The sequence below is a fragment of the Mus caroli genome, unplaced genomic scaffold (assembly GCF_978045245.1).
Source record: "Mus caroli unplaced genomic scaffold, Mus_caroli_1 scaffold_10, whole genome shotgun sequence".
NCBI classification, from domain to species: Eukaryota; Metazoa; Chordata; class Mammalia; order Rodentia; family Muridae; genus Mus; species Mus caroli.
The window spans coordinates 44,418,022-44,434,094 of record NW_028227265.1 but is presented as its reverse complement, the minus strand read 5'-3'; the positions used below and the strand labels follow the sequence as shown (position 1 = coordinate 44,434,094).

The window sequence follows — 16,073 nt, the reverse complement described above, 5'->3', positions numbered from 1 at the left end:
CCGCCTCAAACTTGCTTCGTATCCTACCGCATCCTCAGCAACATTTTACAAAACTGAAATTTTTTAGGCTAGCGCTAGCATGTGTACCTGTCCGTTGTTCCGATGCTCCTCGATACGAAGATTCTTTTCTTTCTTGTGGAGCTCCACACAGCAGTCGTTTCTCTTAGCATCCCTCTGCCATTCCTCAGGTCCCAGTTCTGGCGCTAACTGTTGCGGCCCGCCCGCGGTCCACAACACGAACGGTTCGACTGAAGAAGGGCAGTTCAGGCTGAAAGAGAGGTAACTAGATAGGGCGGAAAAAAAGAATGAAGCCAGGACAAACAGATTCTGTTCGAGGCTCAATTTAATATTTCCAGACACCCAGTTTATAAAAGAAGGGAGAGGGAACCCAATTTCCCGCCAAGTAACTCAGGGTCCAGTAGCAGGACGAACACGTGTGTGCCTCCAGACGGCAAAGGCAGGTTCCAGCAGTAGGTAGGCGTGGCAGGACGAATGAGCCGGTAGCTCCACCCTAGAGCAGGCAGGTTCCAAGCTGGGGGGAAAGGAGACCACATTATATGAGCACGGACAACCCAATGGCAAATGTGCCACTGGGAAGCCCACACTAGCATGGGGACATCTCGTGTAAGCTATAGCTCCAGATTTCTCTGAGTGACCTGCAGTCAGCTCATCAGATCAGATTGTCCTCTAGACATCTCAACTAATGAGCTTCCTGCCTTAGTGTCTGGTACTGCTTCTATCACGCTGGGGAGAAAGGGACTGTGTGAATCTTGTTAGTCAGGGATTTCCTGAGACCTGTGAGTCAATTTTCTGAGTACCAACAAGCCTCCTTCCAGAATGGAAATGCTTCAGTTCAGAGAATATTGATACAAACACTCCAAGTTTCCTACAGCCCTTACATTTTTTTTCATCTAGTGAATTCCCCTGTCTCTATGAGTTTTGAATGACTGACATTGTTTCATGTTAGAATGTTACCTCCTTCCAGCCTAGCAAGGCTGACTGTGACCAGCACAGTGGAGCCACCTGCTGTGCTGTTCTTTGATGTGCCACTACCTGCCTGAGGCCAGAACTGGTTTTCTTCCAAGAATTTTCTGGAGTTAACACCGAACTGGAACTGCGAGTTCCCACTAAAAGGCTGACCTATCTTCAAAGGAACTTGCTTGGCCAGGGACGGGCCTCCCCTCTTCTTTATAAAGCATGTTTGCTGACATTAAAATTGAACCTTGAGCAAAGCCTTGTCTTGGTTCCGCTTGGTTCCGTCCTTATCTCTGCCTCCTAGCCCCTCTTCTCTTCCAGGTTTCCAAAATGCCTTTCCAGGCTAGAACCCAGACATGTGAGCTGCTGGCCGGATACAACATTAGAAATCTTCCTGGAGTCACTAAATTCATAGGGTTACCAACCTCCTTGTGTATCTTGAAGTCAACTGAGGCTTCACTAATTATACAGACTTTCTTTAAACACATATGTTACTTCACATGTATGAGTCGCTTATGCAGAAAGAGGCCACTTGCGTAGAAATCCTTCTGTCATTTGTACAGTCCTGGTATGTTGCACCTCTGTGTGTTCCTAGAGCTGGCTTGAGACCTGACTGGTAGAAGAACATTTTCAAACATTGTTTGCATTCATTGGTCTCATCAGCATGCTTTCTCTGATGTCAAGTGAGGACCGACATTCTATAGCAAGGGTTCATGCATTACCCAGGATTTCTCTTGAGTTGGTCATGGAGAGAGGCTGGAAATAGAGAAGAAATGCTTCATTCATCTGCGTTCCTAGAGCTCACTTTCTGGGTTCAGTGAGGTGTAATGCAGACTGACTTAAATGACAATGCTCCTTGTGTCACTCACACTCTTGGGGTTTCCCCTTTGAATGAAATCTAATTTCAAGAGAGAAACAGCTGCTGTAGAGAACCTTTTCTGTATTGTTTACATAATAAGGATTCTCACTTGAATGTGTTGCTGATGTTGAAGGAGTTTTGACTTGCTGTAGAAAGCTTTCCAGCATTCTCTACACTGATAGGGCTTCTCCCTTGTGTGAGTTCTCTGCTGTAAAGTGAGGTTTGACTCACTATAGAAAACATTCTTGTACTCTTCACATTCATAGGGCTTCTTGCTAGCATGAGGTCTTTGGTGTATAAGGTTTGATTTCTGCCAAAAAGGTTTTCTTGCATTCATTGTATCTATAGGGCTTCTCACCAGTACGCGCTCTCTGATGTCGAATGAGGTGTGACCTGTAAAAGAAAGCTTTCTTGCGTCCCTCACATTTAAAAGGCTTCTCACTGGCACGAGTTCTCTGATGTAAAGTTAGGAGCCACTTATGGCAGAAGGCTTTCTTACATTCCTCACATTCATAGGGCTGCTCTCCTGTATGAGTTCTCTGGTGTCCCAAGAGTTGTGACTTGAAGTAGAAACCTTTCCTGCATTCTTTGCATTCATAGGTCTTCTCTCTAGTTTGCGTCCTCGGGTGTTCAGTGACTGTTGACTTATCATGGAAAATGTCACAGCACTCACCACACCCACACTTTCCCCTGCATGTATGATTCCTTTCGTGCTGTGGCCATTGGCGGTATGTTTCCGCACAGGAATAGGGTTTTCCCCTTGCTGGATCTTCTGTGGAACCTTGCGCTGTGCCTTAAGAAAGAAGAAAGAAGAACTTGTTTTAGTCACTGTACACATTGTCCTAGCATTTAGTGGGTTTGGCCTAATTCTGCTTGTATTATAATATTAATTTTGGTTCTCCAAACTGCTTACATGAGTGTCTGCACTGAAGGACCCTGCCTCTAGTTGATTCTGATTGGTAAATAAAGATGCCAGCAGCCAATGGTTCAGCAGGGCAGACAGAGGTGGGACTTTGGAGGAGGAGCTACTCCATGCTGGGAGAAGAGGAGGAGAGATGGCCTGAGAATAGTGGAGAAAAGGGAGTCATAGTTGCATGTGAAGGAGCTGGGCGAGTGCAGCCCAGTTGAGCAGCCCTCTGGGTCCAGGGCAGCCGAATAGAATATAGAATTAGTAAGTAATAACTTGGGGTTATTGAGGGGAGGTGGATTAACCACGTGGAGGTTAGAAAGTGGTCCAGCCGTTGCCGCATGTTTAAGGCATATCAAAATATAGAGGCTGTGTGTGTGTGTCTTTCATTTGGGAATGTATACATTGGTAGCAGGAACGCGCTTCTGGGACTTATATATAAAAATTATTACTACATAGCATAGCTTCTTAATGTATTGTGAGATGTGATTTTTTTTCCCCATGAAGACTCCTGAACAGTATATTTATAGAGGTTCTCACCTGTGTAATTTATTATTTGCTGATTTTTCACCTAATGGATTTTGTCTTTAAATGAACCATATCTTGAGCAATAAGTGCTAAGGATTTGAAAAATTTCCTGAAATGACTAGAGGTGTCTTGAATCTGAAGTTCTTTTATTGAATATTACCTTTGCACAGAAAGACATTCCTGAGAAATATGTTGAATATACTGTGATGCTATTTTACTTTCTTAGGGGGATGAAGATGCTTAGAATATGGGAGGAATTTCTCAGTTCCATTATCAGGTTCTTCTCCAGCCTGCATGGTATAGGGCTCAGGATGGAGGAACAGTGTATTTTGACAGGAGCTAAGTTCCAAGGAAACCTTCCTGAACAGTTCCACTCTTCTTGTTCAGATCACAAGTAGTCTGAGTCCACATTAAGAGTTTTGCTTACTTCAGCCATCTCTTCATGTATCGCTGCTGGTGGTTTTCACTTCATACCAGTGTCTCTCTCCATTTGCCTGGATGGTCTCAACTGGGACAGGTACTATATATAAAACACCGAAAATAATATAAAAAATATCACTATCCATGAATAACCATATTCTTTACTAATTTAAATATATAGTGCCTGTACTGGCTATTTTTGTGTCAACTTGACACAGCTGGAGTTATCATAGAGAAGGGAGCTTCAGTTGAGGAAATGCCTCCATGAGATCCAACTGTAAGGCATTTTCTCAATTAGTGATCAAGGGGGAAAGGCCCCTTGTGGGTGGGACCATCCCTGGGCTGGTAGTCTTGGGTTCTATAAGAGAGTAGGCTGAGCAAGCCAGGGAGGCAAGCCAGTAAAGAACATCCCTCCATGGCCTCTGCATCAGCTCCTGCTTTCTGACCTGCTTGAGTTCCAGTCCTGACTTCCTTTGGTTATGAACAGCAGCATGGAAGTGTAAGCCGAATAAACCCTTTCCTCCCCAACTTGCTTCTTGGTCATGATGTTTTGTCCAGGAATAGAAACCCTGACTAAGACAAATTGGTACCAGCAGAGTGGGGTATTCTTGTGACAACCTGACCATGTTTTGGGGAGGACTGTGGAAGGACTTTGGAACTTTGGGCTTGAAGATCCATTCGTTGTTAAGAGCTCTGTCAGATGTTGTGTAGGAGCTTGGAAGATAATGCTGAGAACAGTGCAGAAGATGGAGGCCTGTTTTGTGAAATTTCAGAGGGAAAATTAAAGACTCTCTTCAGGGCCATTGCTGTTTTTATTGTGAAGATTTTGTAGTTCTGGTTAGCTGGGGCTGAAGAATCAGCTGTGATTAACAAGATACCAGAACTACTAAAGCAAAAACTTTGCATTACTGGGACTATTGATGCTGGTTAGCTGGAGCTAAGAAATTAGCGGTGATTAAGAAGAGACCAGCATCGTTGAGGTGACATCTTCTGGGAAGTGTTTTCTGAAAGCACAAAGAGGCTGTGTTCCAGAGATAGGCAAGGTTGTACTCCTTCTGCAGTGGGACTTGGTAATGTGTAAGGGTCACCCAGGTGGTACTGGTTTTGAAGGCATGAAGGGGTCACACAGCAGCTGAGGCTTGGCACTGTGAGAGGCCATGGAAGGCCATTGGTGAAGGTGCAGCCCCAGTTGTAATTGAAGGCCCAGGACTGAAGGGGTCACGCAGTGTTTTGGAGATGCCAGTACCACGAGATGACCACCAAGAGCAGCAGCAGCAGTGGAGTACAGGCATCTGGAGCCCAGAGGACGACGTGTGTGCTACAAAGGGCATGGCTGGAGAAGTGACCCAAGCCCTTGGAGGAGCCCAGAAGATCGTGAGTTGGATCCCAGACATTGGACGGTTGGAGATTGATTTTTGCTTTGATTGTGACTGTGCCCTGATATTTTCCCTCTTGAAGGAAGAAACTGTTTTGGTGGAGCCCACAGTTAAGAGACTTTTAATTGTAAAAAGACTTTGGATTTTAAAAGAGATGGATATTTTAAAGAGATTGAAATTTTAAGAATATGTAAAGACTGTGGGACTTTTAAAGTTATTTAGATCTTGGGGATGAATAAGAATGTAAGGGTTGAGGCTTACTAGTGATGTGTTTGTGTGTCAAGTTGACAAGGGGTCAATTGTACTGGCTATTTTTGTGTCAACTTGACACAGCTGGAGTTATCATAGAGAAGGGAGCTTCAGTTGAGGAAATGCCTCCATGAGATCCATCTGTAAGGCATTTTCTCAATTAGTGATCAAGGGGGAAAGGCCCCTTGTGGGTGGGACCATCCCTGGGCTGGTAGTCTTGGGTTCTATAAGAGAGTAGGCTGAGCAAGCCAGGGAGGCAAGCCAGTAAAGAACATCCCTCCATGGCCTCTGCATCAGCTCCTGCTTTCTGACCTGCTTGAGTTCCAGTCCTGACTTCTTTTGGTGATGGACAGCAGTATGGAAGTGTAAGCCGAATAAACCCTTTCCTCCCCAACTTGCTTCTTGGTCATGATGTTTTGTCCAGGAATAGAAACCCTGACTAAGACAGTGCCTTAGTATCCTCATGTAAATGTCATGGCGATATTTGCTAGGACAATTTAATCTTTTGTTTGTTTTTTTGAGACAGGGTCTTTCTATGGGGTACTGACTGTCCTGTAACTCACTATGTAGACCAGGCTGGCTTTGAATTCATGGAGAATCAGCTGCTTCTGTCTTCCAAATGCTTGGATTAGAGGTGTGAACTACCATGTCTGACAAGTCATTGTTAAATGAATTCATATAATTCTGGCTGGGGAAATGGCTCAGTGGAATAATTAAGTGCTGGCCATACATGCATGAGAACTGGAGTACAGCTTCCCATAACCCAAGGGGGCTAGATGAAACACCTGTGATTCTAGGTCCAGAAAGCTGAGAGAAGAGGACCCCAGGGGGAGCTGATAAGACTAGGTAGCTATGTTGGGGCTGGAGAGAGAACTCAGCAGTCAAGAGTGCATATGGCTCTTTTACACTTGTTCAGTTCAGTTCAGTTCAGTTCAGTTCAGTTCCCAGTACCCACATAAAGTGGCTCATAGCCACATGTAATTCAAATTAAGGGAATCAGATGTCCTCTTTTGGTTCCTATAGACACACACACACACACTTCAATGAAAACAGCAAGATGGCTTGAAAGGGAGGAGAACCCCATCAGGCTTGCCAGAGCCGTGTGTCTGACTCACACGCTCAGCTGTCTTCAGGACTGAGTCTGCATTAACGGGAAAGCAGCACACCAGGACCAGTACCCAGCAAACTCTTGTCTGCCTGCCTGGCCTCCTTTGCCCAGTGTACCTTCACAGACCTGGAAAGTTCCAGAAGGAGGCTTCTGCTTTACTCTAAGGCCCAAATCCATGCTCTAACTTGAAGTTCAGCTCAGGTTTGGTTGTGCAGTGCCCTATAAATTGGACATCAGACAGAAACAGTGACAAAATGCTAAGTTAAGTCCCCTGAAGACAAACGACAAGACCAGTTTTGAACTGGACTGTGGTGGGCGCATTCAAATTTGTTAGTTTTAAACTCATGTCCTTCATTCTCTGGAATATTACTGTCCAGTGGCACTACTGCACAGTACATCATACAACATAATTACTTTTAAAATTTTAATTAGCAGATGAGAACAGGAGACAAAAGATGAAGTTGGTAAGAAGTTAAATGTTACTTAGGACACCATGAGTAAGGTGAGTGGCCTGACAAAGAATCAGCCATAGCTTTTCCAGGAGTTCTCAACTGTGGCCCAGCATATGGGTATTAGGATGACTGCAAAAGTGGACACAGGCAAGGATAATGCGAAGTCCCCGGTGAAGAGGACGTCCTGAGTCCTCGGTAAAGCATGAGGTCAACTGGAAGCTTCAGAAACTGGTGATTAAATTACTAATTAGCAGAAATAGAAAGGTAGCTTGGTGTTTCCTATAGAAAATAGATTCAGGGACTGGAGATGTAGCTCAGGTGGCAGGACACTTGTCTAGTTTTCAAGAAGCTCTGATTTCAATACCAAAGAACTGAGTTAACCAGCAGTGGCCTCACATGCCCAGGTTCCTAGATCAGAAATTCAAACTGTGCTATATAAGAAATATAAAATCAGTGTGGCATACAGGAGACCTGCTTCATACAGACAAAACTAAATATGACTAAATATAACGAATTCTCCTGAGTATTACTCTCCTACTGTTGAGTAGGTGTCCATTTATTGATTTATTTTAAAGAAACATTTTGCAGAGAAAGCTGTACTGCCCTCATCACTGAGGCACCGTTCATAAAGCCCAGGATACATAAGCAAGGAGGGAGCCATCATAGAGGAACCAGGAAAAGAATGTGGAGTATATAAACAACAGTGACGTGGATACAGCTTGAGGGAAGTTTAATGATACAATAGTCTGAAATGGTAGTCATGTTAGAGCCTGCAGCCATGATGCTGAGCTGCAGGAGGCCTTAGCCCACAGCCACGGTAAAGAGAAGAAGAGAAGAAGCAGATGTCTAGGTCTCCTTTAAGGATAAAGGGTTGGGAGCATTCCCTCACAGGTCTAACACTATCGCTCAACAGATCCCAATGAGGAAATGCTTCTGCGCATCCTCCTGTGGCATAAAGACAAACACTGGCTTAGGGCTCAGAGTTTTCAGTGGGAGCTGCTTGATTCATCTTTGCTCTCTCCTGCAGGAAACACATTCATGGTGTTTAGAATAGGTCTGGCCCCCACAGGCTCATGTGTGTGAATGATTGGTCCATAAAAAAGTGGCACTATTAGGAGCATTGACCTTGTTGGATTAAGTTTGACCTTGTTGGGGGGGGAAATGTGTCATTGGGGTGGGTTTTAAGGTCTCTTATGTTCAAGTTATGCACAACGTGGCACATAGTCTCTTCCTGTTGCCTGCAGATCAAAATGCAGAACTCTCAGCTCCTTCTTTAGCATCCTGTTTGCCTGCACTCTGCCACTCTTCAAACCACGATGATAATAGACTAAACTTCCCAACTGTAAGCCAGACCCAATGAAGTGTTTTCCTTTACAAGAGCTGCTGGGGTCATGGTGTCTCTTCACAGCAATAGAAACCCTAACGAAGACAACATTTGGTTTATTCCTCAAAATGTCTGAAAGTACATGGAACTTTTTAATTCTGTCTCCTCAGCAATGTCAGAAGACATAAGTAAAATGTGACAGATACAGAACAAAACCCAGTGCATTCTCATCATGCTTGCAAGCTATAACCTACCTCAAAGGTATAAAATTCTGGATATTAGAGTGTAGTAGAAAAGATACAAGAGATGGAAGAGCCACAGGGGTGCACTTGGGAAGAATGCTCAATAGCTTAGCCAGGAATTTATGGTTGCAAAATACCTGAATATTTCAAAATAGCTGTCAGAGAAATTTTAAATGTTCCACATATGAAGAATGTCTGAGCTGGCACTCACCAACTCCCATCATCTGATCCCTATTCATCTCTAAGTGTACCCCAAAGACACACTGTCCTACATAAATGTGCATGGCAGTGTGTCTAAACATGTCTATCAAGTTACTACCAAAAGTCAGCCATTATCCTCTACTTATCAACCAAGCAGAAGGGAGTTGCTAAGTAGATTTAGAGGGGAGTTAGTCTCACCCAAGAACACAAGGTCTCCAGCATCACCTCCTTGTGGAGGGTCCTCTGAGCAGCATCTAGCTCCTGCTGCTCCTACCATATGAAGTCCACAGTTACATCCTCAAATGACCCCGATCCCTGCAATGACAGATTTCTCTTCAACCCAAGTACACTATGCCTTGGGAACAGAACATGATGCTTCAGTCTTCACTGTGGATGCACACACAAACAGCATCTTACAGAAGGTGCAGCTGGATTTGTACTCTGGCCTAGCTTAGTGTGTCTGTTGCTGTGGGAAAACAAAACAACAAGCTGGGCAAAAACAAACTGGGGAGTAAAGGTCTTTTTTTTTTTTTTTTTTTTTTCTATTACAAGTGACAGTCTGTCATCAAGGGAAGTCAAGGCTGGAACTCAAGGCAGTTCCTGAAGCAAAGACCCTAGAGGGTCTGAAGTGTGTCCCTGGAGTGGGCTTTGAGGTTTCAAATGCTCAAGCCAGGTCTAATGTCTATCTCTGTCTTCCTGCTGCCTGATGATCCAGATGGAGAGCTCTTAGCTCCTCTCTAGCACCATGTCTGCCTGCTGCCTCCATGCGCCCAGCCGTGATGATATTATGCTTAACTTTTGACCTGTAAGCAAGTCCTGACTAACTGTCTTGCTTTATAAGAGTTGCTGTGTTCATGGTGTCTCTTCACAGCAATAAAACCCTAACTAAGATGACATGATTACTCTTTGGGGACTATAAGCAAATATGCAAAGCTTCCTTAGCTTCCAAACAATATTTAACATGGAAAGCAAAATATTATGATTAATGTGATGAACTGCAGAAAGAAACCAGAACAATAATGTGCCTATTAATTTGGACATGCTTCAGGGAGTGGGGCAATTTAGTGACACTCTGGTACCAATGAATGGTTTCTTTTATTACTTTGATCAAATGCGCTTTTCTGTAGTGCAAGCCTGGAGAACTCCTGATCAGGGAGAAAATGTGACTCCTTTGGGCCACTTCAAGCCAGAAAGGTAATGAGCCTTGGCCAGAATTTCCTGCTCACATTAAAAGGGCAGTACAACAGCCAATAACTCATGAAGCTGCAGATATCCTGATCAGACAGCTAGCATGTGATGGAGCCACCAAACACAGTACAGCTGCCACAGCACCAGTTAGCCATGGTGGGTTTTGTAGTTGGGTAACAGCACTCAAGATATTGGCAGCTCCTCTCTGCAGTGGTCACTGTAGCAGCCATTTTCATATGTAGCAAACTTTTCAAAGAGGACCTTGCTTTGAATGTGGAAACAGAGAACACTGGAAAAATGAATGCAAAAAACTCTAGTAATCTAGCTCCTCATGTTTGCCCACAATGTAAAAAAAAGGAAATCATTGGGCTAAAGAGTGTCTCCACAAGTATGACAAGGATGATAAGCCTTTAAACTCCCAAGTGGGCAACCCCTAGCCTCAGATCATAAGTGGAAATTGATCCAGACAACACAAAATAAATCAGGCTTAAGGAAAAATTCAGTCATTCAGGAGGAGAAACAGGATTGAGTATAATGGAATTAAATATTTTAGCTTTATGGACAAGGTCATTATCAGAGGATAGATGTCTTATTTTTTTTGTTTTTTGTTTTTTGTTTTTGTTTTTTTTTTTTTTGAGACAGGGTTTCTCTGTGTAGCCCTGGCTGTCCTGGAACTCACTTTGTAGACCAGGCTGGCCTCGAACTCAGAAATCCGCCTGCCTCTGCCTCCCAGGTGCTAGGATTAAAGGCGTGCGCCACCACGCCCGGCAAGGATAGATGTCTTATGTTGACCTTATACATTGAAAACTATCTCTTTAGAGGCATTGTAGTAGACACTGGGGCAGATTATTCAGTTGTCAGTCAAGAACAATGGCTCCACACTGGCCAATGTCGAGAGGACTGCCTTCACACAGTATTGGAGGCCAACAGAATTCTTTAAAAAGTACTAATGTAGGCCTAGTGGTAGAGGTGCACACCTTTAATCTCAGAATTTGGGAGGTAGAAGCAGGTAGATCTGTGAATTGGAGCCCAACTTGATCTATAGAGTGAGTTCCAGGACAGCCACGGCTACACAGAAAAATCCTGTCTCAAAAAGCCACCCCCCCAAAAAAAACCCAAAGCTAAATCCCCCCAAACAAGCAAACAAACAAACAAGCCTACTGTCTTACATTGGACTGCCAAAGATTCTTTCTCTGGCACTGCAAAGCCTTGTATTATCTCAGGACTCTCATATAATCACATATTACAACAAATGCAAGCAGAGCTTACCACTGCAACTAATGAATCATACAGTAATTATGATACAAAAAGTATAACTCTCCCTAATTGGGGTCATGCTCATAGCTTTAGAGACTTGTTTTAAGGTAGTTAATGAGTATAATTCATGCTTTCTTGATGAAGAGACACTGAGGCCTGAGCAGCGGGCAGCTGGAGCTCGCTCCGACCCCTCCCTTCTCCAGAGGAACCTAGAGGACAGCACTGCAGACTTACAGGTCTGGCATGAGTAAGCAGTTAGGATAGCTGAATTCACATGGGTGGCTTCAAATTCAGATTATATAAACTAGCATATATTATATGAGTTAAATATAAATTATATACATGGAATATAATTTATATATGCTAATATATATTATATACAGTAAATAAAAGTCATATGGATTAAATATTAATTATACACTTTAGATGAAAAACTGTACATATTAAATATAAATTATACATGATGAAGAGTATGTGTATTTAATATAAATTATAACACTGAATATGATTTATATATATATTAAGTATACATTATATACAGATATACATATATGTATAAAAATCATATAATTAAATATTAAAGGAATACTTTAAATGAAAATTATATGTTAAAATATGAATTAAATATGAATACAATCTATAAAATATTAACTATAATCTAAATAAAATACATATTTTCACAGGTCCTCAAGGACAGGGAATTATGGAATGAGTCAATGGAGCTCTAAGAAAATCAGATATAGGGGGCTGGTGAGATGGCTCAGTGGTTAAGAGCACCGACTGCTCTTCCAAAGGTCCTGAGTTCAAATCCCAGAAACCACATGGTGGCTCACAACCATCCGTAATGAGACCTGATGCTCTCTTCTGGTGTGTCTGAAGACAGCTACAGTGTATTTACATATAATAAATAAATATTAAAAAAAGAAAATCATATATATATATATATTATAAAAAATGGTGGGAAGAAACGGGAGGTGTTTCATGTTGTTTCTCTTACATGCTATTGTGACTTCAAAGTTCTGAATTTTCACATTGATCAGTGGAGTTCTGCCAAGTTAATGGAACATTGGCAGTTTACACTTCAGTCAAAAGCTCAAGATTTTAATTTCCCTTTGGTTGTTTTCTGAATATACACTTAAAGATGCTTCATATCATACTAAAAACATCTCTGTTCAATCTGTATATCTATAGCTACAAACCTGTAGCTTTTATAACAGACAGCGTTAACTAAATTTCTAAACTATGGATTTCAATATAACACTAAATGCTAATGTATATCCTTTTGTAAACTAAAGTTCACATAAGCTTCAGGGAATCAGAGTCCTAAGACTTGGGCCTGCCTGCCACACAGATCAGATGAGCTCTAGGTAAGGATACCTGCCTGTTCTTGAAATGGGTTTTCCCTTGCTCTTGGGAATTTTTTACCTTTGACAATTGCTAGACACTTTTAATTTCTTTCTTTTTTTGTTTTCCAAGACAGGGTTTCTCTGTATAGCCCTGGCTGTCCTGGAACTCACTTTGTAGACCAGGCTGGCCTCGAGCTCAGAAATCCGCCTGCCTCCGCCTTCCAAGTGCTGGGATTAAAGGTGTGCGCCACCACCACCCAGCTGACACTTTTAATTTACGTTTCTAGCCTATATTTGTCCCAGCAGATTTCCACTGGGCTGACAGACTCCATTCAGGGATCAGCTGTGGAGCTGCTCAGTGCTGAACTTGCTGAAGGCTGATCTTAACCAGCTCAGCCAATGTGATTTCTCCTTGTCTTTCACCTGGATTAGTTAATCAGATGCTTTTGATAAATGCCCTATTGCCCAGACTTCGCCTAGCATTTAAGCCTTCCTGGGACCCTTTGCAACATCCTAATGTCAGCAGGAAGCAGATGCAGGAGAGAGATTCAGCATCCATCGACCCACTCTACAGGCTGAAATGCTAGGTCATACACTGGGCATACACTCTGCGAACAACTCCATGTCTCCTGTTAGATTTTATAATGGCTTATGCATCTTTGCTTCATGTGTTGATGGTTGGGCAAATGAATATTTCTATGTTTGGAGACTCGTTTAACCTGTGACAATTGTGCTATTAGTAATTGTATGGGTTCAGATTGATATCATGGGTAAATGTACTTGCCTGTGTTACCCCACTATATGAATTGTTGGTAGGGAAAATTAACATCACTCTGTATGGTTTTAGATTCAATGTAACTTGCTATGACTGTAATTTGACAAATTATGTATCTAACATTTTACAAGTACTTTCTGTTATGGTATTTAATCAGCCTTCATTTGTTATGCTTTCGGTTAATGTTTCAGAATCTTGGTAACCAGATAGAGGCTTGCAAGTGTTAGATGAAATTCAAAAAGCTTTGAGTAGGCCTAATAATTTCTCTAAAAGATGTTACGCCCCTGCAATTCAATGCTGTAAAAACTGCCTCTAAATCATTAGGACAATTAAGAAGAGCATGCATTCCTGGTCTTCAGTTAAAAATTGGCCTTTTCAGAAATTGCCTTGGATACTCTAATGGTTATAGGCTTAAGCCTATAATCATAAGATCAGAATGAGCTCATATATGACCAATATAAAAGGGATTTTTTTTTCTGGTAAGAATGATGTTTTGTAGTTGTGAAAATAGAGATCTGGCTGGTGTATTGAAATGAAATGTACAACAAGTTCCCGATAGAGGAACAGCCTTAGCCACATATAGACTGTCAGTAAAAAAGATTAAAGGTATCATTTACAGACTGAAAATCATTCAGTACTACAGTCAGTTCTGCTAGCGAGCAGAGAGCCCAGCACTCTCTATGATTGTTGATTATTTATGAGATACTCTGCTCGCCCTTTAGAGGCGCTGTCAGTAAAAATCAAAAGAGCATTATGCAGAGGCTGTAAAGATGTCATATTAGGAACTATAATCTTGTGTACATTTAAAAATTTTATAAACTTATCTTGAGGGTAATGATTATCTATAGTGCCTTTAAATCCTTTTGAACAAGCAACAATATGTACTATGCTGCTTTAATTAAGTATTTTGGTCTACATTAAAAGGCTGAGTAATGATGTCTGGTTCTTTGCCAAAATAAATCAGTCCTTGTTTTCTTCCAAGTATATCATATGGGTTACTGCCTCATAATATGGCAGGATATTACGTTTAGGAGATATCCTTGAGTGTATCAACATAAAAGGAGCTTTAATCACAAAATCCCAGGTGTATGAGTTGTATTAAAAATCAGCAGATGTAAAGGCAAAGAGTAATCTATATAAGTAACAAATTGTTTTTCAATAGCTCTTTCTACTTGTTGTAAGGCCAGCAATCCTTCTGAGCTTAAAGATCTAGGGGAGGTAGGATCAGGACTCCCTTAAGAATATCAAATAAAGGTTTCAATTCCCCTGTAGTAAACTTTAAATAGGGGCGAAGCCTATTGATATCACCTAACAGTTTTTGAAAATCATTTAAAGTTTTTAAGCTGTCCCTGTGAATAACTATCTTCTGGAGAAAAACAGCTTGATCTGTAAGTCTTTACCCAAATAATTATGAGGATCCTGAGTCTGTACCTTCTCAGGAGCTATCTGTAGTCCTTTATCAGCTAAGGCCTGTTGTAAATCTCTATACCATAAAAGCAGGTCCTGAGGATCTTTTCCCATTAACAAGACATCATCTGTGTAATGCATGATGTATATCCTTGGCCATTGCTGTCTTATAGGCTGAACGGCTTGTGCCACAAACTTTTGACATAAGGCAGGACTATTAGCCATGCCCTAGGGGAGAATTGTCCATTGATATCTTTTCATAGGTTCCTTAAAATTAATAGAAGGAACACTAAAAGCAAATCTTTCACAATCCTTAGGATGCAAAGGGATGGTAAAGAAACAATCCTTCAGATCTACCACAATTTTATATCCTTTAGGAATGGTTACCAGAGACGGAAGCCCAGGTTGTAAAGCTCCCATAGGTACCATGGTTTCATTAACCTTTCTTAGATCTTGTAACAATCTCCATTTACTGAATTTTTTTCTTGATAACAAATATTGGAGTATTCCAAGGAGACTGAGATTCTATTAAATGCCCTGCCTCTAATTGCTCCTGCACTAGCGAAGAGGCGGCTTCTATCTTTTCTTTAGATAAAGACCACTGGTCAACCCACACCGGAATATTATTAAGCCATTGAATTTTATTAGTATGGGATGCAGACAAGATAGTGGCCATTACGGAAAATATCCCAAGTCTCTTGTGTTAGAATGAGGCTTGGGAACTTCAAAAGTCTTAATACTTTGTTCTTCCTTCCTTAGCCCCTGACCAGGCAAAAATTCTTGTCTTAGCATCTGCTTAGTCACTGCCTCATTAGGACTACACATTATAAGGCCCATCTGTGACAAGAGATTTCTTCCTTAGAGGATAACAGGCAAATTTGACATAACATACGACTGAATTTGTCCTGAATTGCCTTCCTCCTCTTTCCATGTTAGCAATTTAGAGCTTTGTTTTGGGTTATTGGCATAACCAATTCCTTGGATGTGAGAAGTGTATCAGACAAAGGCCAAGTTGAAGGCCAATCTTGTCCCTTAATAATTGTTACATCAGCTCCAGTATCTATTAATCCTTCAAAGCTTTTCCCTTCAATTATTAATTTAAGGTTAGGTCTCTGACTAGTAATAGATTGAACCCAATACACATCAGAGGAACCAAAGCCACTCTGCCCTCTCTCATTCTTAACAAATCTGGATGATAGTGGATGCTCAACTAATATAAGTTAAGCAATTCTTTGATTAGCAGGTACAGTTATAATAACATGAGGGGGAGCAGCCATAATTTTAATTTCTCCCTCATAGTAATTATCTATAACACCTGGATAAATCTGCAGACCTTTTACAATAGAACTCTTCATCCTAAAAGAAATCCCCAAGTTTCTGTAGGTAAAGGTACAAAAACTCCTGTAGGCAGAGTTTGAACTCCCATTTCTGGGGTTAATACTGCATGGGTGGTGGACCT

General features: G+C 41.7%; 1 long non-coding RNA gene across 4 annotated transcripts in view; it reads right to left on the bottom strand.

The window, feature by feature from the left end:
• Positions 1-455: 455 nt before the first annotated feature.
• LOC110300457 (uncharacterized) overlaps positions 456-16,073 on the bottom strand; it is a 47,887-nt gene continuing 32,269 nt past the window's right edge. For 2 of the 4 annotated variants that reach the window (XR_002378571.2, XR_015048720.1), the window contains exons 3-6: positions 6,549-6,641; positions 3,697-3,789; positions 2,508-2,627; positions 456-532 (exon numbers count right to left, since the gene is read on the bottom strand). This is a non-coding gene — a long non-coding RNA (uncharacterized LOC110300457). The remainder of the gene's footprint in view (positions 533-2,507; positions 2,628-3,696; positions 3,790-6,548; positions 6,642-16,073) is intronic. The other 2 variants (XR_015048719.1, XR_002378573.2) reach the window with 1 other exon arrangement.